Genomic DNA, 17,855 nt, shown 5'->3' on the forward strand with positions numbered 1-17,855 from the left:
GGGGTGCAACACGAGGACTTCCCAAGAGGTCACCCATCTTAGTACTACTCTCGCCCAAGCACGTTTAACTTCGGAGTTCTGATGGGATCCGGTGCATTAGTGCTGGTATGATCGCACCCGTCATCCCATGCAAAAACTAAGCATATATTCCATACTGGGCGCCCCTTTCTCCCGTATGCTCATCCTTCACGTGCATGCACAAGCCCCCGGACCCCAAACACTGACCCCCGCCTCGAAAACGTGCACGCCATGGTGAAAAAAAAATTAAATAATTAAAAAATGCACGTTGCAAAAAAGTTTGGGCCCGCCTCGAAAACGTGCACGCCATGGTGAAAAAAAAATTAAATAATTAAAAAATACACGTTGCAAAAAAGTTTGGGGGTGCAACACGAGGACTTCCCAAGAGGTCACCCATCTTAGTACTACTCTCGCCCAAGCACGTTTAACTTCGGAGTTCTGATGGGATCCGGTGCATTAGTGCTGGTATGATCGCACCCATCATCCCATGCAAAAACTAAGCATATATTCCATACTGGGCGCCCCTTTCTCCCGTATGCTCATCCTTCACGTGCATGCACAAGCCCCCGGACCCCAAACACTGACCCCCGCCTCGAAAACGTGCACGCCATGGTGAAAAAAAATTAAATAATTAAAAAATGCACGTTGCAAAAAAGTTTGGGCCCGCCTCGAAAACGTGCACGCCATGGTGAAAAAAAAATTAAATAATTAAAAAATGCACGTTGCAAAAAAGTTTAGGGGTGCAACACGAGGACTTCCCAAGAGGTCACCCATCTTAGTACTACTCTCGCCCAAGCACGTTTAACTTCGGAGTTCTGATGGGATCCGGTGCATTAGTGCTGGTATGATCGCACCCGTCATCCCATGCAAAAACTAAGCATATATTCCATACTGGGCGCCCCTTTCTCCCGTATGCTCATCCTTCACGTGCATGCACAAGCCCCCGGACCCCAAACACTGACCCCCGCCTCGAAAACGTGCACGCCATGGTGAAAAAAAATTAAATAATTAAAAAATGCACGTTGCAAAAAAGTTTGGGCCCGCCTCGAAAACGTGCACGCCATGGTGAAAAAAAAATTAAATAATTAAAAAATGCACGTTGCAAAAAAGTTTGGGGGTGCAACACGAGGACTTCCCAAGAGGTCACCCATCTTAGTACTACTCTCGCCCAAGCACGTTTAACTTCGGAGTTCTGATGGGATCCGGTGCATTAGTGCTGGTATGATCGCACCCATCATCCCATGCAAAAACTAAGCATATATTCCATACTGGGCGCCCCTTTCTCCCGTATGCTCATCCTTCACGTGCATGCACAAGCCCCCGGACCCCAAACACTGACCCCCGCCTCGAAAACATGCACGCCATGGTGAAAAAAAAAATTAAATAATAAAAAAATGCACGTTGCAAAAAAGTTTGGGGGTGCAACACGAGGACTTCCCAAGAGGTCAACCATCTTAGTACTACTCTCGCCCAAGCACGTTTAACTTCGGAGTTCTGATGGGATCCCAAGAGGTCACCCGTCACCCCATGCAAAAACTAAGCATATATTCCATACTGGGCGCCCCTTTCTCCCGTATGCTCATCCTTCACGTGCATGCACAAGCCCCCGGACCCCAAACACTGACCCCCGCCTCGAAAACGTGCACGCCATGGTGAAAAAAAAAATTAAATAATTAAAAAATGCACGTTGCAAAAAAGTTTGGGCCCGCCTCGAAAACGTGCACGCCATGGTGAAAAAAAAATTAAATAATTAAAAAATCCACGTTGCAAAAAAGTTTAGGGGTGCAACACGAGGACTTCCCAAGAGGTCACCCATCTTAGTACTACTCTCGCCCAAGCACGTTTAACTTCGGAGTTCTGATGGGATCCGGTGCATTAGTGCTGGTATGATCGCACCCGTCATCCCATGCAAAAACTAAGCATATATTCCATACTGGGCGCCCCTTTCTCCCGTATGCTCATCCTTCACGTGCATGCACAAGCCCCCGGACCCCAAACACTAACCCCCGCCTCGAAAACGTGCACGCCATGGTGAAAAAAAAAATTAAATAATTAAAAAATGCACGTTGCAAAAAAGTTTGGGCCCGCCTCGAAAACGTGCACGCCATGGTGAAAAAAAAATTAAATAATTAAAAAATGCACGTTGCAAAAAAGTTTGGGGGTGCAACACGAGGACTTCCCAAGAGGTCACCCATCTTAGTACTACTCTCGCCCAAGCACGTTTAACTTCGGAGTTCTGATGGGATCCGGTGCATTAGTGCTGGTATGATCGCACCCGTCATCCCATGCAAAAACTAAGCATATATTCCATACTGGGCGCCCCTTTCTCCCGTATGCTCATCCTTCACGTGCATGCACAAGCCCCCGGACCCCAAACACTGACCCCCGCCTCGAAAACATGCACGCCATGGTGAAAAAAAAAATTAAATAATTAAAAAATGCACGTTGCAAAAAAGTTTGGGGGTGCAACACGAGGACTTCCCAAGAGGTCAACCATCTTAGTACTACTCTCGCCCAAGCACGTTTAACTTCGGAGTTCTGATGGGATCCGGTGCATTAGTGCTGGTATGATCGCACCCGTCATCACATGCAAAAACTAAGCATATATTCCATACTGGGCGCCCCTTTCTCCCGTATGCTCATCCTTCACGTGCATGCACAAGCCCCCGGACCCCAAACACTGACCCCCGCCTCGAAAACGTGCACGCCATGGTGAAAAAAAATTAAATAATTAAAAAATGCACGTTGCAAAAAAGTTTGGGCCCGCCTCGAAAACGTGCACGCCATGGTGAAAAAAAAATTAAATAATTAAAAAATGCACGTTATAAAAAAGTTTAGGGGTGCAACACGAGGACTTCCCAAGAGGTCACCCATCTTAGTACTACTCTCGCCCAAGCACGTTTAACTTCGGAGTTCTGATGGGATCCGGTGCATTAGTGCTGGTATGATCGCTCCCGTCATCCCATGCAAAAACTAAGCATATATTCCATACTGGGCGCCCCTTTCTCCCGTATGCTCATCCTTCACGTGCATGCACAAGCCCCCGGACCCCAAACACTGACCCCCGCCTCGAAAACGTGCACGCCATGGTGAAAAAAAAATTAAATAATTAAAAAATGCACGTTGCAAAAAAGTTTGGGCCCGCCTCGAAAACGTGCACGCCATGGTGAAAAAAAATTAAATAATTAAAAAATGCACGTTGCAAAAAAGTTTGGGGGTGCAACACGAGGACTTCCGAAGAGGTCACCCATCTTAGTACTACTCTCGCCCAAGCACGTTTAACTTCGGGGTTCTGATGGGATCCGGTGCATTAGTGCTGGTATGATCGCACCCGTCATCCCATGCAAAAACTAAGCATATATTCCATACTGGGCGCCCCTTTCTCCCGTATGCTCATCCTTCACGTGCATACACAAGCCCCCGGACCCCAAACACTGACCCCCGCCTCGAAAACATGCACGCCATGGTGAAAAAAAAAATTAAATAATTAAAAAATGCACGTTGCAAAAAAGTTTGGGGGTGCAACACGAGGACTTCCCAAGAGGTCAACCATCTTAGTACTACTCTCGCCAAAGCACGTTTAACTTCGGAGTTCTGATGGGATCCGGTGCATTAGTGCTGGTATGATCGCACCCGTCATCACATGCAAAAACTAAGCATATATTCCATCCTGGGCGCCCCTTTCTCCCGTATGCTCATCCTTCACGTGCATGCACAAGCCCCCGGACCCCAAACACTGACCCCCGCCTCGAAAACGTGCACGCCATGGTGAAAAAAAAAATTAAATAATTAAAAAATGCACGTTGCAAAAAAGTTTGGGGCCGCCTCGAAAACGTGCACGCCATGGTGAAAAAAAAATTAAATAATTAAAAAATGCACGTTGCAAAAAAGTTTAGGGGTGCAACACGAGGACTTCCCAAGAGGTCACCCATCTTAGTACTACTCTCGCCCAAGCACGTTTAACTTCGGAGTTCTGATGGGATCCGGTGCATTAGTGCTGGTATGATCGCACCCGTCATCCCATGCAAAAACTAAGCATATATTCCATACTGGGCGCCCCTTTCTCCCGTATGCTCATCCTTCACGTGCATGCACAAGCCCCCGGACCCCAAACACTGACCCCCGCCTCGAAAACGTGCACGCCATGGTGAAAAAAAAATTAAATAATTAAAAAATGCACGTTGCAAAAAAGTTTGGGCCCGCCTCGAAAACGTGCACGCCATGGTGAAAAAAAAATTAAATAATTAAAAAATGCACGTTGCAAAAAAGTTTGGGGGTGCAACACGAGGACTTCCCAAGAGGTCACCCATCTTAGTACTACTCACGCCCAAGCACGTTTAACTTCGGAGTTCTGATGGGATCCGGTGCATTAGTGCTGGTATGATCGCACCCATCATCCCATGCAAAAACTAAGCATATATTCCATACTGGGCGCCCCTTTCTCCCGTATGCTCATCCTTCACGTGCATGCACAAGCCCCCTGACCCCCGCCTCGAAAACATGCACGCCATGGTGAAAAAAAAAATTAAATAATTAAAAAATGCACGTTGCAAAAAAGTTTGGGGGTGCAACACGAGGACTTCCCAAGAGGTCAACCATCTTAGTACTACTCTCGCCCAAGCACGTTTAACTTCGGAGTTCTGATGGGATCCCAAGAGGTCACCCGTCACCCCATGCAAAAACTAAGCATATATTCCATACTGGGCGCCCCTTTCTCCCGTATGCTCATCCTTCACGTGCATGCACAAGCCCCCGGACCCCAAACACTGACCCCCGCCTCGAAAACGTGCACGCCATGGTGAAAAAAAAAATTAAATAATTAAAAAATGCACGTTGCAAAAAAGTTTGGGCCCGCCTCGAAAACGTGCACGCCATGGTGAAAAAAAAATTAAATAATTAAAAAATGCACGTTGCAAAAAAGTTTAGGGGTGCAACACGAGGACTTCCCAAGAGGTCACCCATCTTAGTACTACTCTCGCCCAAGCACGTTTAACTTCGGAGTTCTGATGGGATCCGGTGCATTAGTGCTGGTATGATCGCACCCGTCATCCCATGCAAAAACTAAGCATATATTCCATACTGGGCGCCCCTTTCTCCCGTATGCTCATCCTTCACGTGCATGCACAAGCCCCCGGACCCCAAACACTAACCCCCGCCTCGAAAACGTGCACGCCATGGTGAAAAAAAAAATTAAATAATTAAAAAATGCACGTTGCAAAAAAGTTTGGGCCCGCCTCGAAAACGTGCACGCCATGGTGAAAAAAAAATTAAATAATTAAAAAATGCACGTTGCAAAAAAGTTTGGGGGTGCAACACGAGGACTTCCCAAGAGGTCACCCATCTTAGTACTACTCTCGCCCAAGCACGTTTAACTTCGGAGTTCTGATGGGATCCGGTGCATTAGTGCTGGTATGATCGCACCCGTCATCCCATGCAAAAACTAAGCATATATTCCATACTGGGCGCCCCTTTCTCCCGTATGCTCATCCTTCACGTGCATGCACAAGCCCCCGGACCCCAAACACTGACCCCCGCCTCGAAAACATGCACGCCATGGTGAAAAAAAAAATTAAATAATTAAAAAATGCACGTTGCAAAAAAGTTTGGGGGTGCAACACGAGGACTTCCCAAGAGGTCAACCATCTTAGTACTACTCTCGCCCAAGCACGTTTAACTTCGGAGTTCTGATGGGATCCGGTGCATTAGTGCTGGTATGATCGCACCCGTCATCACATGCAAAAACTAAGCATATATTCCATACTGGGCGCCCCTTTCTCCCGTATGCTCATCCTTCACGTGCATGCACAAGCCCCCGGACCCCAAACACTGACCCCCGCCTCGAAAACGTGCACGCCATGGTGAAAAAAAATTAAATAATTAAAAAATGCACGTTGCAAAAAAGTTTGGGCCCGCCTCGAAAACGTGCACGCCATGGTGAAAAAAAAATTAAATAATTAAAAAATGCACGTTATAAAAAAGTTTAGGGGTGCAACACGAGGACTTCCCAAGAGGTCACCCATCTTAGTACTACTCTCGCCCAAGCACGTTTAACTTCGGAGTTCTGATGGGATCCGGTGCATTAGTGCTGGTATGATCGCACCCGTCATCCCATGCAAAAACTAAGCATATATTCCATACTGGGCGCCCCTTTCTCCCGTATGCTCATCCTTCACGTGCATGCACAAGCCCCCGGACCCCAAACACTGACCCCCGCCGCGAAAACGTGCACGCCATGGTGAAAAAAAAATTAAATAATTAAAAAATGCACGTTGCAAAAAAGTTTGGGCCCGCCTCGAAAACGTGCACGCCATGGTGAAAAAAAAATTAAATAATTAAAAAATGCACGTTGCAAAAAAGTTTGGGGGTGCAACACGAGGACTTCCCAAGAGGTCACCCATCTTAGTACTACTCTCGCCCAAGCACGTTTAACTTCGGAGTTCTGATGGGATCCGGTGCATTAGTGCTGGTATGATCGCACCCGTCATCCCATGCAAAAACTAAGCATATATTCCATACTGGGCGCCCCTTTCTCCCGTATGCTCATCCTTCACGTGCATGCACAAGCCCCCGGACCCCAAACACTGACCCCCGCCTCGAAAACATGCACGCCATGGTGAAAAAAAAAATTAAATAATTAAAAAATGCACGTTGCAAAAAAGTTTGGGGGTGCAACACGAGGACTTCCCAAGAGGTCAACCATCTTAGTACTACTCTCGCCCAAGCACGTTTAACTTCGGAGTTCTGATGGGATCCGGTGCATTAGTGCTGGTATGATCGCACCCGTCATCACATGCAAAAACTAAGCATATATTCCATACTGGGCGCCCCTTTCTCCCGTATGCTCATCCTTCACGTGCATGCACAAGCCCCCGGACCCCAAACACTGACCCCCGCCTCGAAAACGTGCACGCCATGGTGAAAAAAAATTAAATAATTAAAAAATGCACGTTGCAAAAAAGTTTGGGCCCGCCTCGAAAACGTGCACGCCATGGTGAAAAAAAAATTAAATAATTAAAAAATGCACGTTATAAAAAAGTTTAGGGGTGCAACACGAGGACTTCCCAAGAGGTCACCCATCTTAGTACTACTCTCGCCCAAGCACGTTTAACTTCGGAGTTCTGATGGGATCCGGTGCATTAGTGCTGGTATGATCGCACCCGTCATCCCATGCAAAAACTAAGCATATATTCCATACTGGGCGCCCCTTTCTCCCGTATGCTCATCCTTCACGTGCATGCACAAGCCCCCGGACCCCAAACACTGACCCCCGCCTCGAAAACGTGCACGCCATGGTGAAAAAAAATTAAATAATTAAAAAATGCACGTTGCAAAAAAGTTTGGGCCCGCCTCGAAAACGTGTACGCCATGGTGAAAAAAAAATTAAATAATTAAAAAATGCACGTTGCAAAAAAGTTTAGGGGTGCAACACGAGGACTTCCCAAGAGGTCACCCATCTTAGTACTACTCTCGCCCCAAGCACGTTTAACTTCGGAGTTCTGATGGGATCCGGTGCATTAGTGCTGGTATGATCGCACCCGTCATCCCATGCAAAAACTAAGCATATATTCCATACTGGGCGCCCCTTTCTCCCGTATGCTCATCCTTCACGTGCATGCACAAGCCCCCGGACCCCAAACACTGACCCCCGCCGCGAAAACGTGCACGCCATGGTGAAAAAAAAATTAAATAATTAAAAAATGCACGTTGCAAAAAAGTTTGGGCCCGCCTCGAAAACGTGCACGCCATGGTGAAAAAAAAATTAAATAATTAAAAAATGCACGTTGCAAAAAAGTTTGGGGGTGCAACACGAGGACTTCCCAAGAGGTCACCCATCTTAGTACTACTCTCGCCCAAGCACGTTTAACTTCGGAGTTCTGATGGGATCCGGTGCATTAGTGCTGGTATGATCGCACCCGTCATCCCATGCAAAAACTAAGCATATATTCCATACTGGGCGCCCCTTTCTCCCGTATGCTCATCCTTCACGTGCATGCACAAGCCCCCGGACCCCAAACACTGACCCCCGCCTCGAAAACATGCACGCCATGGTGAAAAAAAAAATTAAATAATTAAAAAATGCACGTTATAAAAAAGTTTAGGGGTGCAACACGAGGACTTCCCAAGAGGTCACCCATCTTAGTACTACTCTCGCCCAAGCACGTTTAACTTCGGAGTTCTGATGGGATCCGGTGCATTAGTGCTGGTATGATCGCACCCGTCATCCCATGCAAAAACTAAGCATATATTCCATACTGGGCGCCCCTTTCTCCCGTATGCTCATCCTTCACGTGCATGCACAAGCCCCCGGACCCCAAACACTGACCCCCGCCTCGAAAACGTGCACGCCATGGTGAAAAAAAATTAAATAATTAAAAAATGCACGTTGCAAAAAAGTTTGGGCCCGCCTCGAAAACGTGTACGCCATGGTGAAAAAAAAATTAAATAATTAAAAAATGCACGTTGCAAAAAAGTTTAGGGGTGCAACACGAGGACTTCCCAAGAGGTCACCCATCTTAGTACTACTCTCGCCCCAAGCACGTTTAACTTCGGAGTTCTGATGGGATCCGGTGCATTAGTGCTGGTATGATCGCACCCGTCATCCCATGCAAAAACTAAGCATATATTCCATACTGGGCGCCCCTTTCTCCCGTATGCTCATCCTTCACGTGCATGCACAAGCCCCCGGACCCCAAACACTGACCCCCGCCGCGAAAACGTGCACGCCATGGTGAAAAAAAAATTAAATAATTAAAAAATGCACGTTGCAAAAAAGTTTGGGCCCGCCTCGAAAACGTGCACGCCATGGTGAAAAAAAAATTAAATAATTAAAAAATGCACGTTGCAAAAAAGTTTGGGGGTGCAACACGAGGACTTCCCAAGAGGTCACCCATCTTAGTACTACTCTCGCCCAAGCACGTTTAACTTCGGAGTTCTGATGGGATCCGGTGCATTAGTGCTGGTATGATCGCACCCGTCATCCCATGCAAAAACTAAGCATATATTCCATACTGGGCGCCCCTTTCTCCCGTATGCTCATCCTTCACGTGCATGCACAAGCCCCCGGACCCCAAACACTGACCCCCGCCTCGAAAACATGCACGCCATGGTGAAAAAAAAAATTAAATAATTAAAAAATGCACGTTGCAAAAAAGTTTGGGGGTGCAACACGAGGACTTCCCAAGAGGTCAACCATCTTAGTACTACTCTCGCCCAAGCACGTTTAACTTCGGAGTTCTGATGGGATCCGGTGCATTAGTGCTGGTATGATCGCACCCGTCATCACATGCAAAAACTAAGCATATATTCCATACTGGGCGCCCCTTTCTCCCGTATGCTCATCCTTCACGTGCATGCACAAGCCCCCGGACCCCAAACACTGACCCCCGCCTCGAAAACGTGCACGCCATGGTGAAAAAAAATTAAATAATTAAAAAATGCACGTTGCAAAAAAGTTTGGGCCCGCCTCGAAAACGTGCACGCCATGGTGAAAAAAAAATTAAATAATTAAAAAATGCACGTTATAAAAAAGTTTAGGGGTGCAACACGAGGACTTCCCAAGAGGTCACCCATCTTAGTACTACTCTCGCCCAAGCACGTTTAACTTCGGAGTTCTGATGGGATCCGGTGCATTAGTGTTGGTATGATCGCACCCGTCATCCCATGCAAAAACTAAGCATATATTCCATACTGGGCGCCCCTTTCTCCCGTATGCTCATCCTTCACGTGCATGCACAAGCCCCCGGACCCCAAACACTGACCCCCGCCTCGAAAACGTGCACGCCATGGTGAAAAAAAATTAAATAATTAAAAAATGCACGTTGCAAAAAAGTTTGGGCCCGCCTCGAAAACGTGCACGCCATGGTGAAAAAAAATTAAATAATTAAAAAATGCACGTTGCAAAAAAGTTTAGGGGTGCAACACGAGGACTTCCCAAGAGGTCACCTATCTTAGTACTACTCTCGCCCCAAGCACGTTTAACTTCGGAGTTCTGATGGGATCCGGTGCATTAGTGCTGGTATGATCGCACCCGTCATCCCATGCAAAAACTAAGCATATATTCCATACTGGGCGCCCCTTTCTCCCGTATGCTCATCCTTCACGTGCATGCACAAGCCCCCGGACCCCAAACACTGACCCCCGCCGCGAAAACGTGCACGCCATGGTGAAAAAAAAATTAAATAATTAAAAAATGCACGTTGCAAAAAAGTTTGGGCCCGCCTCGAAAACGTGCACGCCATGGTGAAAAAAAAATTAAATAATTAAAAAATGCACGTTGCAAAAAAGTTTGGGGGTGCAACACGAGGACTTCCCAAGAGGTCACCCATCTTAGTACTACTCTCGCCCAAGCACGTTTAACTTCGGAGTTCTGATGGGATCCGGTGCATTAGTGCTGGTATGATTGCACCCGTCATCCCATGCAAAAACTAAGCATATATTCCATACTGGGCGCCCCTTTCTCCCGTATGCTCATCCTTCACGTGCATGCACAAGCCCCCGGATCCCAAACACTGACCCCCGCCTCGAAAACATGCACGCCATGGTGAAAAAAAAAATTAAATAATTAAAAAATGCACGTTGCAAAAAAGTTTGGGGGTGCAACACGAGGACTTCCCAAGAGGTCAACCATCTTAGTACTACTCTCGCCCAAGCACGTTTAACTTCGGAGTTCTGATGGGATCCGGTGCATTAGTGCTGGTATGATCGCACCCGTCATCACATGCAAAAACTAAGCATATATTCCATACTGGGCGCCCCTTTCTCCCGTATGCTCATCCTTCACGTGCATGCACAAGCCCCCGGACCCCAAACACTGACCCCCGCCTCGAAAACGTGCACGCCATGGTGAAAAAAAATTAAATAATTAAAAAATGCACGTTGCAAAAAAGTTTGGGCCCGCCTCGAAAACGTGCACGCCATGGTGAAAAAAAAATTAAATAATTAAAAAATGCACGTTATAAAAAAGTTTAGGGGTGCAACACGAGGACTTCCCAAGAGGTCACCCATCTTAGTACTACTCTCGCCCAAGCACGTTTAACTTCGGAGTTCTGATGGGATCCGGTGCATTAGTGCTGGTATGATCGCACCCGTCATCCCATGCAAAAACTAAGCATATATTCCATACTGGGCGCCCCTTTCTCCCGTATGCTCATCCTTCACGTGCATGCACAAGCCCCCGGACCCCAAACACTGACCCCCGCCTCGAAAACGTGCACGCCATGGTGAAAAAAAATTAAATAATTAAAAAATGCACGTTGCAAAAAAGTTTGGGCCCGCCTCGAAAACGTGCACGCCATGGTGAAAAAAAAATTAAATAATTAAAAAATGCACGTTGCAAAAAAGTTTAGGGGTGCAACACGAGGACTTCCCAAGAGGTCACCCATCTTAGTACTACTCTCGCCCAAGCACGTTTAACTTCGGAGTTTTGATGTGATCCGGTGCATTAGTGCTGGTATGATCACACCCGTCATCCCATGCAAAAACTAAGCATATATTCCATACTGGGCGCCCCTTTCTCCCGTATGCTCATCCTTCACGTGCATGCACAAGCCCCCGGACCCCAAACACTGACCCCCGCCTCGAAAACGTGCACGCCATGGTGAAATAAAAATTAAATAATTAAAAAATGCACGTTGCAAAAAAGTTTGAGCCCGCCTCGAAAACGTGCACGCCATGGTGAAAAAAAAATTAAATAATTAAAAAATGCACGTTGCAAAAAAGTTTGGGGGTGCAACACGAGGACTTCCCAAGAGGTCACCCATCTTAGTACTACTCACGCCCAAGCACGTTTCACTTCGGAGTTCTGATGGGATCCGGTGCATTAGTGCTGGTATGATCGCACCCATCATCCCATGCAAAAACTAAGCATATATTCCATACTGGGCGCCCCTTTCTCCCGTATGCTCATCCTTCACGTGCATGCACAAGCCCCCGGACCCCAAACACTGACCCCCGCCTCGAAAACGTGCACGCCATGGTGAAAAAAAATTAAATAATTAAAAAATGCACGTTGCAAAAAAGTTTGGGCCCGCCTCGAAAACGTGCACGCCATGGTGAAAAAAAAATTAAATAATTAAAAAATGCACGTTGCAAAAAAGTTTAGGGGTGCAACACGAGGACTTCCCAAGAGGTCACCCATCTTAGTACTACTCTCGCCCAAGCACGTTTAACTTCGGAGTTCTGATGGGATCCGGTGCATTAGTGCTGGTATGATCGCACCCGTTATCCCATGCAAAAACTAAGCATATATTCCATACTGGGCGCCCCTTTCTCCCGTATGCTCATCCTTCACGTGCATGCACAAGCCCCCGGACCCCAAACACTGACCCCCGCCTCGAAAACGTGCACGCCATGGTGAAAAAAAAATTAAATAATTAAAAAATGCACGTTGCAAAAAAGTTTGGGCCCGCCTCGAAAACGTGCACGCCATGGTGAAAAAAAAATTAAATAATTAAAAAATGCACGTTGCAAAAAAGTTTGGGGGTGCAACACGAGGACTTCCGAAGAGGTCACCCATCTTAGTACTACTCTCGCCCAAGCACGTTTAACTTCGGAGTTCTGATGGGATCCGGTGCATTAGTGCTGGTATGATCGCACCCGTCATCCCATGCAAAAACTAAGCATATATTCCATACTGGGCGCCCCTTTCTCCCGTATGCTCATCCTTCACGTGCATGCACAAGCCCCCGGACCCCAAACACTGACCCCCGCCGCGAAAACGTGCACGCCATGGTGAAAAAAAAATTAAATAATTAAAAAATGCACGTTGCAAAAAAGTTTGGGCCCGCCTCGAAAACGTGCACGCCATGGTGAAAAAAAAATTAAATAATTAAAAAATGCACGTTGCAAAAAAGTTTGGGGGTGCAACACGAGGACTTCCCAAGAGGTCACCCATCTTAGTACTACTCTCGCCCAAGCACGTTTAACTTCGGAGTTCTGATGGGATCCGGTGCATTAGTGCTGGTATGATTGCACCCGTCATCCCATGCAAAAACTAAGCATATATTCCATACTGGGCGCCCCTTTCTCCCGTATGCTCATCCTTCACGTGCATGCACAAGCCCCCGGACCCCAAACACTGACCCCCGCCTCGAAAACATGCACGCCATGGTGAAAAAAAAAATTAAATAATTAAAAAATGCACGTTGCAAAAAAGTTTGGGGGTGCAACACGAGGACTTCCCAAGAGGTCAACCATCTTAGTACTACTCTCGCCCAAGCACGTTTAACTTCGGAGTTCTGATGGGATCCGGTGCATTAGTGCTGGTATGATCGCACCCGTCATCACATGCAAAAACTAAGCATATATTCCATACTGGGCGCCCCTTTCTCCCGTATGCTCATCCTTCACGTGCATGCACAAGCCCCCGGACCCCAAACACTGACCCCCGCCTCGAAAACGTGCACGCCATGGTGAAAAAAAATTAAATAATTAAAAAATGCACGTTGCAAAAAAGTTTGGGCCCGCCTCGAAAACGTGCACGCCATGGTGAAAAAAAAATTAAATAATTAAAAAATGCACGTTATAAAAAAGTTTAGGGGTGCAACACGAGGACTTCCCAAGAGGTCACCCATCTTAGTACTACTCTCGCCCAAGCACGTTTAACTTCGGAGTTCTGATGGGATCCGGTGCATTAGTGCTGGTATGATCGCACCCGTCATCCCATGCAAAAACTAAGCATATATTCCATACTGGGCGCCCCTTTCTCCCGTATGCTCATCCTTCACGTGCATGCACAAGCCCCCGGACCCCAAACACTGACCCCCGCCTCGAAAACGTGCACGCCATGGTGAAAAAAAATTAAATAATTAAAAAATGCACGTTGCAAAAAAGTTTGGGCCCGCCTCGAAAACGTGCACGCCATGGTGAAAAAAAAATTAAATAATTAAAAAATGCACGTTGCAAAAAAGTTTAGGGGTGCAACACGAGGACTTCCCAAGAGGTCACCCATCTTAGTACTACTCTCGCCCAAGCACGTTTAACTTCGGAGTTTTGATGTGATCCGGTGCATTAGTGCTGGTATGATCACACCCGTCATCCCATGCAAAAACTAAGCATATATTCCATACTGGGCGCCCCTTTCTCCCGTATGCTCATCCTTCACGTGCATGCACAAGCCCCCGGACCCCAAACACTGACCCCCGCCTCGAAAACGTGCACGCCATGGTGAAATAAAAATTAAATAATTAAAAAATGCACGTTGCAAAAAAGTTTGAGCCCGCCTCGAAAACGTGCACGCCATGGTGAAAAAAAAATTAAATAATTAAAAAATGCACGTTGCAAAAAAGTTTGGGGGTGCAACACGAGGACTTCCCAAGAGGTCACCCATCTTAGTACTACTCACGCCCAAGCACGTTTCACTTCGGAGTTCTGATGGGATCCGGTGCATTAGTGCTGGTATGATCGCACCCATCATCCCATGCAAAAACTAAGCATATACTCCATACTGGGCGCCCCTTTCTCCCGTATGCTCATCCTTCACGTGCATGCACAAGCCCCCGGACCCCAAACACTGACCCCCGCCTCGAAAACGTGCACGCCATGGTGAAAAAAAATTAAATAATTAAAAAATGCACGTTGCAAAAAAGTTTGGGCCCGCCTCGAAAACGTGCACGCCATGGTGAAAAAAAAATTAAATAATTAAAAAATGCACGTTGCAAAAAAGTTTAGGGGTGCAACACGAGGACTTCCCAAGAGGTCACCCATCTTAGTACTACTCTCGCCCAAGCACGTTTAACTTCGGAGTTCTGATGGGATCCGGTGCATTAGTGCTGGTATGATCGCACCCGTTATCCCATGCAAAAACTAAGCATATATTCCATACTGGGCGCCCCTTTCTCCCGTATGCTCATCCTTCACGTGCATGCACAAGCCCCCGGACCCCAAACACTGACCCCCGCCTCGAAAACGTGCACGCCATGGTGAAAAAAAAATTAAATAATTAAAAAATGCACGTTGCAAAAAAGTTTGGGCCCGCCTCGAAAACGTGCACGCCATGGTGAAAAAAAAATTAAATAATTAAAAAATGCACGTTGCAAAAAAGTTTGGGGGTGCAACACGAGGACTTCCCAAGAGGTCACCCATCTTAGTACTACTCTCGCCCAAGCACGATTAACTTCGGAGTTCTGATGGGATCCGGTGCATTAGTGCTGGTATGATCGCACCCGTCATCCCATGCAAAAACTAAGCATATATTCCATACTGGGCGCCCCTTTCTCCCGTATGCTCATCCTTCACGTGCATGCACAAGCCCCCGGACCCCAAACACTGACCCCCGCCTCGAAAACGTGCACGCCATGGTGAAAAAAAATTAAATAATTAAAAAATGCACGTTGCAAAAAAGTTTGGGCCCGCCTCGAAAACGTGCACGCCATGGTGAAAAAAAAATTAAAAAATTAAAAAATGCACGTTGCAAAAAAGTTTAGGGGTGCAACACGAGGACTTCCCAAGAGGTCAACCATCTTAGTACTACTCTCGCCCAAGCACGTTTAACTTCGGAGTTCTGATGGGATCCGGTGCATTAGTGCTGGTATGATCGCACCCGTTATCCCATGCAAAAACTAAGCATATATTCCATACTGGGCGCCCCTTTCTCCCGTATGCTCATCCTTCACGTGCATGCACAAGCCCCCGGACCCCAAACACTGACCCCCGCCTCGAAAACGTGCACGCCATGGTGAAAAAAAAATTAAATAATTAAAAAATGCACGTTGCAAAAAAGTTTGGGCCCGCCTCGAAAACGTGCACGCCATGGTGAAAAAAAAATTAAATAATTAAAAAATGCACGTTGCAAAAAAGTTTGGGGGTGCAACACGAGGACTTCCCAAGAGGTCACCCATCTTAGTACTACTCTCGCCCAAGCACGATTAACTTCGGAGTTCTGATGGGATCCGGTGCATTAGTGCTGGTATGATCGCACCCGTCATCCCATGCAAAAACTAAGCATATATTCCATACTGGGCGCCCCTTTCTCCCGTATGCTCATCCTTCACGTGCATGCACAAGCCCCCGGACCCCAAACACTGACCCCCGCCTCGAAAACGTGCACGCCATGGTGAAAAAAAATTAAATAATTAAAAAATGCACGTTGCAAAAAAGTTTGGGCCCGCCTCGAAAACGTGCACGCCATGGTGAAAAAAAAATTAAAAAATTAAAAAATGCACGTTGCAAAAAAGTTTAGGGGTGCAACACGAGGACTTCCCAAGAGGTCAACCATCTTAGTACTACTCTCGCCCAAGCACGTTTAACTTCGGAGTTCTGATGGGATCCGGTGCATTAGTGCTGGTATGATCGCACCCGTTATCCCATGCAAAAACTAAGCATATATTCCATACTGGGCGCCCCTTTCTCCCGTATGCTCATCCTTCACGTGCATGCACAAGCCCCCGGACACCAAACACTGACCCCTGCCTCGAAAACGTGCACGCCATGGTGAAAAAAAAATTAAATAATTAAAAAATGCACGTTGCAAAAAAGTTTGGGCCCGCCTCGAAAACGTGCACGCCATGGTGAAAAAAAAATTAAATAATTAAAAAATGCACGTTGCAAAAAAGTTTGGGGGTGCAACACGAGGACTTCCGAAGAGGTCACCCATCTTAGTACTACTCTCGCCCAAGCACGTTTAACTTCGGAGTTCTGATGGGATCCGGTGCATTAGTGCTGGTATGATCGCACCCGTCATCCCATGCAAAAACTAAGCATATATTCCATACTGGGCGCCCCTTTCTCCCGTATGCTCATCCTTCACGTGCATGCACAAGCCCCCGGACCCCAAACACTGACCCCCGCCTCGAAAACATGCACGCCATGGTGAAAAAAAAAATTAAATAATTAAAAAATGCACGTTGCAAAAAAGTTTGGGGGTGCAACACGAGGACTTCCGAAGAGGTCACCCATCTTAGTACTACTCTCGCCCAAGCACGTTTAACTTCGGAGTTCTGATGGGATCCGGTGCATTAGTGCTGGTATGATCGCACCCGTCATCCCATGCAAAAACTAAGCATATATTCCATACTGGGCGCCCCTTTCTCCCGTATGCTCATCCTTCACGTGCATGCACAAGCCCCCGGACCCCAAACACTGACCCCCGCCTCGAAAACATGCACGCCATGGTGAAAAAAAAAATTAAATAATTAAAAAATGCACGTTGCAAAAAAGTTTGGGGGTGCAACACGAGGACTTCCCAAGAGGTCAACCATCTTAGTACTACTCTCGCCCAAGCACGTTTAACTTCGGAGTTCTGATGGGATCCGGTGCATTAGTGCTGGTATGATCGCACCCGTCATCACATGCAAAAACTAAGCATATATTCCATACTGGGCGCCCCTTTCTCCCGTATGCTCATCCTTCACGTGCATGCACAAGCCCCCGGACCCCAAACACTGACCCCCGCCTCGAAAACGTGCACGCCATGGTGAAAAAAAAAATTAAATAATTAAAAAATGCACGTTGCAAAAAAGTTTAGGCCCGCCTCGAAAACGTGCACGCCATGGTGAAAAAAAATTAAATAATTAAAAAATGCACGTTGCAAAAAAGTTTAGGGGTGCAACACGAGGACTTCCCAAGAGGTCACCCATCTTAGTACTACTCTCGCCCAAGCACGTTTAACTTCGGAGTTCTGATGGGATCCGGTGCATTAGTGCTGGTATGATCGCACCCGTCATCCCATGCAAAAACTAAGCATATATTCCATACTGGGCGCCCCTTTCTCCCGTATGCTCATCCTTCACGTGCATGCACAAGCCCCCGGACCCCAAACACTGACCCCCGCCTCGAAAACGTGCACGCCATGGTGAAAAAAAATTAAATAATTAAAAAATGCACGTTGCAAAAAAGTTTGG

The 17,855-nt window shown here is 46.9% G+C and overlaps 48 non-coding genes across 48 annotated transcripts; all 48 read right to left on the minus strand.

The window, feature by feature from the left end:
• Positions 1 to 119, minus strand: LOC136215662 (5S ribosomal RNA). Its single transcript, XR_010682699.1, has one exon. It is a non-coding gene; the product is annotated as a 5S ribosomal RNA (ribosomal RNA).
• Positions 120 to 378: 259 nt separating this feature from the next.
• LOC136215675 (5S ribosomal RNA) lies at positions 379 to 497 on the minus strand. The gene has a single exon (XR_010682710.1). It is a non-coding gene; the product is annotated as a 5S ribosomal RNA (ribosomal RNA).
• A 258-nt stretch (positions 498 to 755) lies between these two features.
• LOC136215687 (5S ribosomal RNA) lies at positions 756 to 874 on the minus strand. The gene has a single exon (XR_010682721.1). It is a non-coding gene; the product is annotated as a 5S ribosomal RNA (ribosomal RNA).
• A 258-nt stretch (positions 875 to 1,132) lies between these two features.
• LOC136215698 (5S ribosomal RNA) lies at positions 1,133 to 1,251 on the minus strand. The gene has a single exon (XR_010682732.1). It is a non-coding gene; the product is annotated as a 5S ribosomal RNA (ribosomal RNA).
• Positions 1,252 to 1,797: 546 nt separating this feature from the next.
• LOC136215710 (5S ribosomal RNA) lies at positions 1,798 to 1,916 on the minus strand. Its single transcript, XR_010682743.1, has one exon. It is a non-coding gene; the product is annotated as a 5S ribosomal RNA (ribosomal RNA).
• A 260-nt stretch (positions 1,917 to 2,176) lies between these two features.
• On the minus strand, positions 2,177 to 2,295 carry LOC136215723 (5S ribosomal RNA). Its single transcript, XR_010682755.1, has one exon. It is a non-coding gene; the product is annotated as a 5S ribosomal RNA (ribosomal RNA).
• A 183-nt stretch (positions 2,296 to 2,478) lies between these two features.
• On the minus strand, positions 2,479 to 2,597 carry LOC136212774 (5S ribosomal RNA). The gene has a single exon (XR_010679914.1). It is a non-coding gene; the product is annotated as a 5S ribosomal RNA (ribosomal RNA).
• Positions 2,598 to 2,855: 258 nt separating this feature from the next.
• LOC136212327 (5S ribosomal RNA) lies at positions 2,856 to 2,974 on the minus strand. Its single transcript, XR_010679490.1, has one exon. It is a non-coding gene; the product is annotated as a 5S ribosomal RNA (ribosomal RNA).
• A 258-nt stretch (positions 2,975 to 3,232) lies between these two features.
• On the minus strand, positions 3,233 to 3,351 carry LOC136215007 (5S ribosomal RNA). The gene has a single exon (XR_010682064.1). It is a non-coding gene; the product is annotated as a 5S ribosomal RNA (ribosomal RNA).
• Positions 3,352 to 3,534: 183 nt separating this feature from the next.
• LOC136215071 (5S ribosomal RNA) lies at positions 3,535 to 3,653 on the minus strand. The gene has a single exon (XR_010682124.1). It is a non-coding gene; the product is annotated as a 5S ribosomal RNA (ribosomal RNA).
• Positions 3,654 to 3,913: 260 nt separating this feature from the next.
• On the minus strand, positions 3,914 to 4,032 carry LOC136215735 (5S ribosomal RNA). The gene has a single exon (XR_010682767.1). It is a non-coding gene; the product is annotated as a 5S ribosomal RNA (ribosomal RNA).
• Positions 4,033 to 4,291: 259 nt separating this feature from the next.
• Positions 4,292 to 4,410, minus strand: LOC136211695 (5S ribosomal RNA). The gene has a single exon (XR_010678889.1). It is a non-coding gene; the product is annotated as a 5S ribosomal RNA (ribosomal RNA).
• A 533-nt stretch (positions 4,411 to 4,943) lies between these two features.
• On the minus strand, positions 4,944 to 5,062 carry LOC136215746 (5S ribosomal RNA). Its single transcript, XR_010682778.1, has one exon. It is a non-coding gene; the product is annotated as a 5S ribosomal RNA (ribosomal RNA).
• A 260-nt stretch (positions 5,063 to 5,322) lies between these two features.
• Positions 5,323 to 5,441, minus strand: LOC136215758 (5S ribosomal RNA). The gene has a single exon (XR_010682789.1). It is a non-coding gene; the product is annotated as a 5S ribosomal RNA (ribosomal RNA).
• A 183-nt stretch (positions 5,442 to 5,624) lies between these two features.
• Positions 5,625 to 5,743, minus strand: LOC136212775 (5S ribosomal RNA). Its single transcript, XR_010679915.1, has one exon. It is a non-coding gene; the product is annotated as a 5S ribosomal RNA (ribosomal RNA).
• Positions 5,744 to 6,001: 258 nt separating this feature from the next.
• Positions 6,002 to 6,120, minus strand: LOC136215770 (5S ribosomal RNA). The gene has a single exon (XR_010682799.1). It is a non-coding gene; the product is annotated as a 5S ribosomal RNA (ribosomal RNA).
• A 259-nt stretch (positions 6,121 to 6,379) lies between these two features.
• Positions 6,380 to 6,498, minus strand: LOC136215783 (5S ribosomal RNA). Its single transcript, XR_010682800.1, has one exon. It is a non-coding gene; the product is annotated as a 5S ribosomal RNA (ribosomal RNA).
• Positions 6,499 to 6,681: 183 nt separating this feature from the next.
• On the minus strand, positions 6,682 to 6,800 carry LOC136212776 (5S ribosomal RNA). The gene has a single exon (XR_010679916.1). It is a non-coding gene; the product is annotated as a 5S ribosomal RNA (ribosomal RNA).
• Positions 6,801 to 7,058: 258 nt separating this feature from the next.
• Positions 7,059 to 7,177, minus strand: LOC136215793 (5S ribosomal RNA). The gene has a single exon (XR_010682802.1). It is a non-coding gene; the product is annotated as a 5S ribosomal RNA (ribosomal RNA).
• A 258-nt stretch (positions 7,178 to 7,435) lies between these two features.
• Positions 7,436 to 7,555, minus strand: LOC136213813 (5S ribosomal RNA). The gene has a single exon (XR_010680914.1). It is a non-coding gene; the product is annotated as a 5S ribosomal RNA (ribosomal RNA).
• Positions 7,556 to 7,814: 259 nt separating this feature from the next.
• Positions 7,815 to 7,933, minus strand: LOC136215794 (5S ribosomal RNA). The gene has a single exon (XR_010682803.1). It is a non-coding gene; the product is annotated as a 5S ribosomal RNA (ribosomal RNA).
• Positions 7,934 to 8,116: 183 nt separating this feature from the next.
• On the minus strand, positions 8,117 to 8,235 carry LOC136215795 (5S ribosomal RNA). Its single transcript, XR_010682804.1, has one exon. It is a non-coding gene; the product is annotated as a 5S ribosomal RNA (ribosomal RNA).
• A 258-nt stretch (positions 8,236 to 8,493) lies between these two features.
• Positions 8,494 to 8,613, minus strand: LOC136213814 (5S ribosomal RNA). Its single transcript, XR_010680915.1, has one exon. It is a non-coding gene; the product is annotated as a 5S ribosomal RNA (ribosomal RNA).
• Positions 8,614 to 8,872: 259 nt separating this feature from the next.
• LOC136215799 (5S ribosomal RNA) lies at positions 8,873 to 8,991 on the minus strand. The gene has a single exon (XR_010682807.1). It is a non-coding gene; the product is annotated as a 5S ribosomal RNA (ribosomal RNA).
• Positions 8,992 to 9,174: 183 nt separating this feature from the next.
• On the minus strand, positions 9,175 to 9,293 carry LOC136212777 (5S ribosomal RNA). Its single transcript, XR_010679917.1, has one exon. It is a non-coding gene; the product is annotated as a 5S ribosomal RNA (ribosomal RNA).
• Positions 9,294 to 9,551: 258 nt separating this feature from the next.
• Positions 9,552 to 9,670, minus strand: LOC136213832 (5S ribosomal RNA). Its single transcript, XR_010680932.1, has one exon. It is a non-coding gene; the product is annotated as a 5S ribosomal RNA (ribosomal RNA).
• A 257-nt stretch (positions 9,671 to 9,927) lies between these two features.
• On the minus strand, positions 9,928 to 10,047 carry LOC136215104 (5S ribosomal RNA). The gene has a single exon (XR_010682155.1). It is a non-coding gene; the product is annotated as a 5S ribosomal RNA (ribosomal RNA).
• A 259-nt stretch (positions 10,048 to 10,306) lies between these two features.
• LOC136211665 (5S ribosomal RNA) lies at positions 10,307 to 10,425 on the minus strand. Its single transcript, XR_010678860.1, has one exon. It is a non-coding gene; the product is annotated as a 5S ribosomal RNA (ribosomal RNA).
• Positions 10,426 to 10,608: 183 nt separating this feature from the next.
• LOC136212778 (5S ribosomal RNA) lies at positions 10,609 to 10,727 on the minus strand. The gene has a single exon (XR_010679919.1). It is a non-coding gene; the product is annotated as a 5S ribosomal RNA (ribosomal RNA).
• A 258-nt stretch (positions 10,728 to 10,985) lies between these two features.
• LOC136215811 (5S ribosomal RNA) lies at positions 10,986 to 11,104 on the minus strand. The gene has a single exon (XR_010682818.1). It is a non-coding gene; the product is annotated as a 5S ribosomal RNA (ribosomal RNA).
• Positions 11,105 to 11,362: 258 nt separating this feature from the next.
• Positions 11,363 to 11,481, minus strand: LOC136215243 (5S ribosomal RNA). The gene has a single exon (XR_010682291.1). It is a non-coding gene; the product is annotated as a 5S ribosomal RNA (ribosomal RNA).
• A 259-nt stretch (positions 11,482 to 11,740) lies between these two features.
• On the minus strand, positions 11,741 to 11,859 carry LOC136212348 (5S ribosomal RNA). Its single transcript, XR_010679510.1, has one exon. It is a non-coding gene; the product is annotated as a 5S ribosomal RNA (ribosomal RNA).
• A 258-nt stretch (positions 11,860 to 12,117) lies between these two features.
• On the minus strand, positions 12,118 to 12,236 carry LOC136215823 (5S ribosomal RNA). The gene has a single exon (XR_010682827.1). It is a non-coding gene; the product is annotated as a 5S ribosomal RNA (ribosomal RNA).
• A 259-nt stretch (positions 12,237 to 12,495) lies between these two features.
• On the minus strand, positions 12,496 to 12,614 carry LOC136213103 (5S ribosomal RNA). Its single transcript, XR_010680235.1, has one exon. It is a non-coding gene; the product is annotated as a 5S ribosomal RNA (ribosomal RNA).
• Positions 12,615 to 12,873: 259 nt separating this feature from the next.
• Positions 12,874 to 12,992, minus strand: LOC136211666 (5S ribosomal RNA). The gene has a single exon (XR_010678861.1). It is a non-coding gene; the product is annotated as a 5S ribosomal RNA (ribosomal RNA).
• A 183-nt stretch (positions 12,993 to 13,175) lies between these two features.
• On the minus strand, positions 13,176 to 13,294 carry LOC136212780 (5S ribosomal RNA). Its single transcript, XR_010679921.1, has one exon. It is a non-coding gene; the product is annotated as a 5S ribosomal RNA (ribosomal RNA).
• Positions 13,295 to 13,552: 258 nt separating this feature from the next.
• Positions 13,553 to 13,671, minus strand: LOC136215835 (5S ribosomal RNA). Its single transcript, XR_010682839.1, has one exon. It is a non-coding gene; the product is annotated as a 5S ribosomal RNA (ribosomal RNA).
• A 258-nt stretch (positions 13,672 to 13,929) lies between these two features.
• Positions 13,930 to 14,048, minus strand: LOC136215244 (5S ribosomal RNA). Its single transcript, XR_010682292.1, has one exon. It is a non-coding gene; the product is annotated as a 5S ribosomal RNA (ribosomal RNA).
• A 259-nt stretch (positions 14,049 to 14,307) lies between these two features.
• On the minus strand, positions 14,308 to 14,426 carry LOC136212349 (5S ribosomal RNA). Its single transcript, XR_010679511.1, has one exon. It is a non-coding gene; the product is annotated as a 5S ribosomal RNA (ribosomal RNA).
• A 258-nt stretch (positions 14,427 to 14,684) lies between these two features.
• LOC136215847 (5S ribosomal RNA) lies at positions 14,685 to 14,803 on the minus strand. The gene has a single exon (XR_010682850.1). It is a non-coding gene; the product is annotated as a 5S ribosomal RNA (ribosomal RNA).
• Positions 14,804 to 15,062: 259 nt separating this feature from the next.
• Positions 15,063 to 15,181, minus strand: LOC136211951 (5S ribosomal RNA). Its single transcript, XR_010679133.1, has one exon. It is a non-coding gene; the product is annotated as a 5S ribosomal RNA (ribosomal RNA).
• A 258-nt stretch (positions 15,182 to 15,439) lies between these two features.
• On the minus strand, positions 15,440 to 15,558 carry LOC136212781 (5S ribosomal RNA). The gene has a single exon (XR_010679922.1). It is a non-coding gene; the product is annotated as a 5S ribosomal RNA (ribosomal RNA).
• A 259-nt stretch (positions 15,559 to 15,817) lies between these two features.
• On the minus strand, positions 15,818 to 15,936 carry LOC136211952 (5S ribosomal RNA). The gene has a single exon (XR_010679134.1). It is a non-coding gene; the product is annotated as a 5S ribosomal RNA (ribosomal RNA).
• A 258-nt stretch (positions 15,937 to 16,194) lies between these two features.
• On the minus strand, positions 16,195 to 16,313 carry LOC136212782 (5S ribosomal RNA). Its single transcript, XR_010679923.1, has one exon. It is a non-coding gene; the product is annotated as a 5S ribosomal RNA (ribosomal RNA).
• A 259-nt stretch (positions 16,314 to 16,572) lies between these two features.
• Positions 16,573 to 16,691, minus strand: LOC136213104 (5S ribosomal RNA). Its single transcript, XR_010680236.1, has one exon. It is a non-coding gene; the product is annotated as a 5S ribosomal RNA (ribosomal RNA).
• Positions 16,692 to 16,874: 183 nt separating this feature from the next.
• On the minus strand, positions 16,875 to 16,993 carry LOC136213105 (5S ribosomal RNA). The gene has a single exon (XR_010680237.1). It is a non-coding gene; the product is annotated as a 5S ribosomal RNA (ribosomal RNA).
• A 183-nt stretch (positions 16,994 to 17,176) lies between these two features.
• LOC136212783 (5S ribosomal RNA) lies at positions 17,177 to 17,295 on the minus strand. Its single transcript, XR_010679925.1, has one exon. It is a non-coding gene; the product is annotated as a 5S ribosomal RNA (ribosomal RNA).
• A 259-nt stretch (positions 17,296 to 17,554) lies between these two features.
• Positions 17,555 to 17,673, minus strand: LOC136215858 (5S ribosomal RNA). Its single transcript, XR_010682861.1, has one exon. It is a non-coding gene; the product is annotated as a 5S ribosomal RNA (ribosomal RNA).
• Between the last annotated feature and the right edge of the window lie 182 nt (positions 17,674 to 17,855).

The sequence above is a fragment of the Euphorbia lathyris genome, chromosome 1, assembly GCF_963576675.1.
Source record: "Euphorbia lathyris chromosome 1, ddEupLath1.1, whole genome shotgun sequence".
NCBI lineage: Eukaryota > Viridiplantae > Streptophyta > Magnoliopsida > Malpighiales > Euphorbiaceae > Euphorbia > Euphorbia lathyris.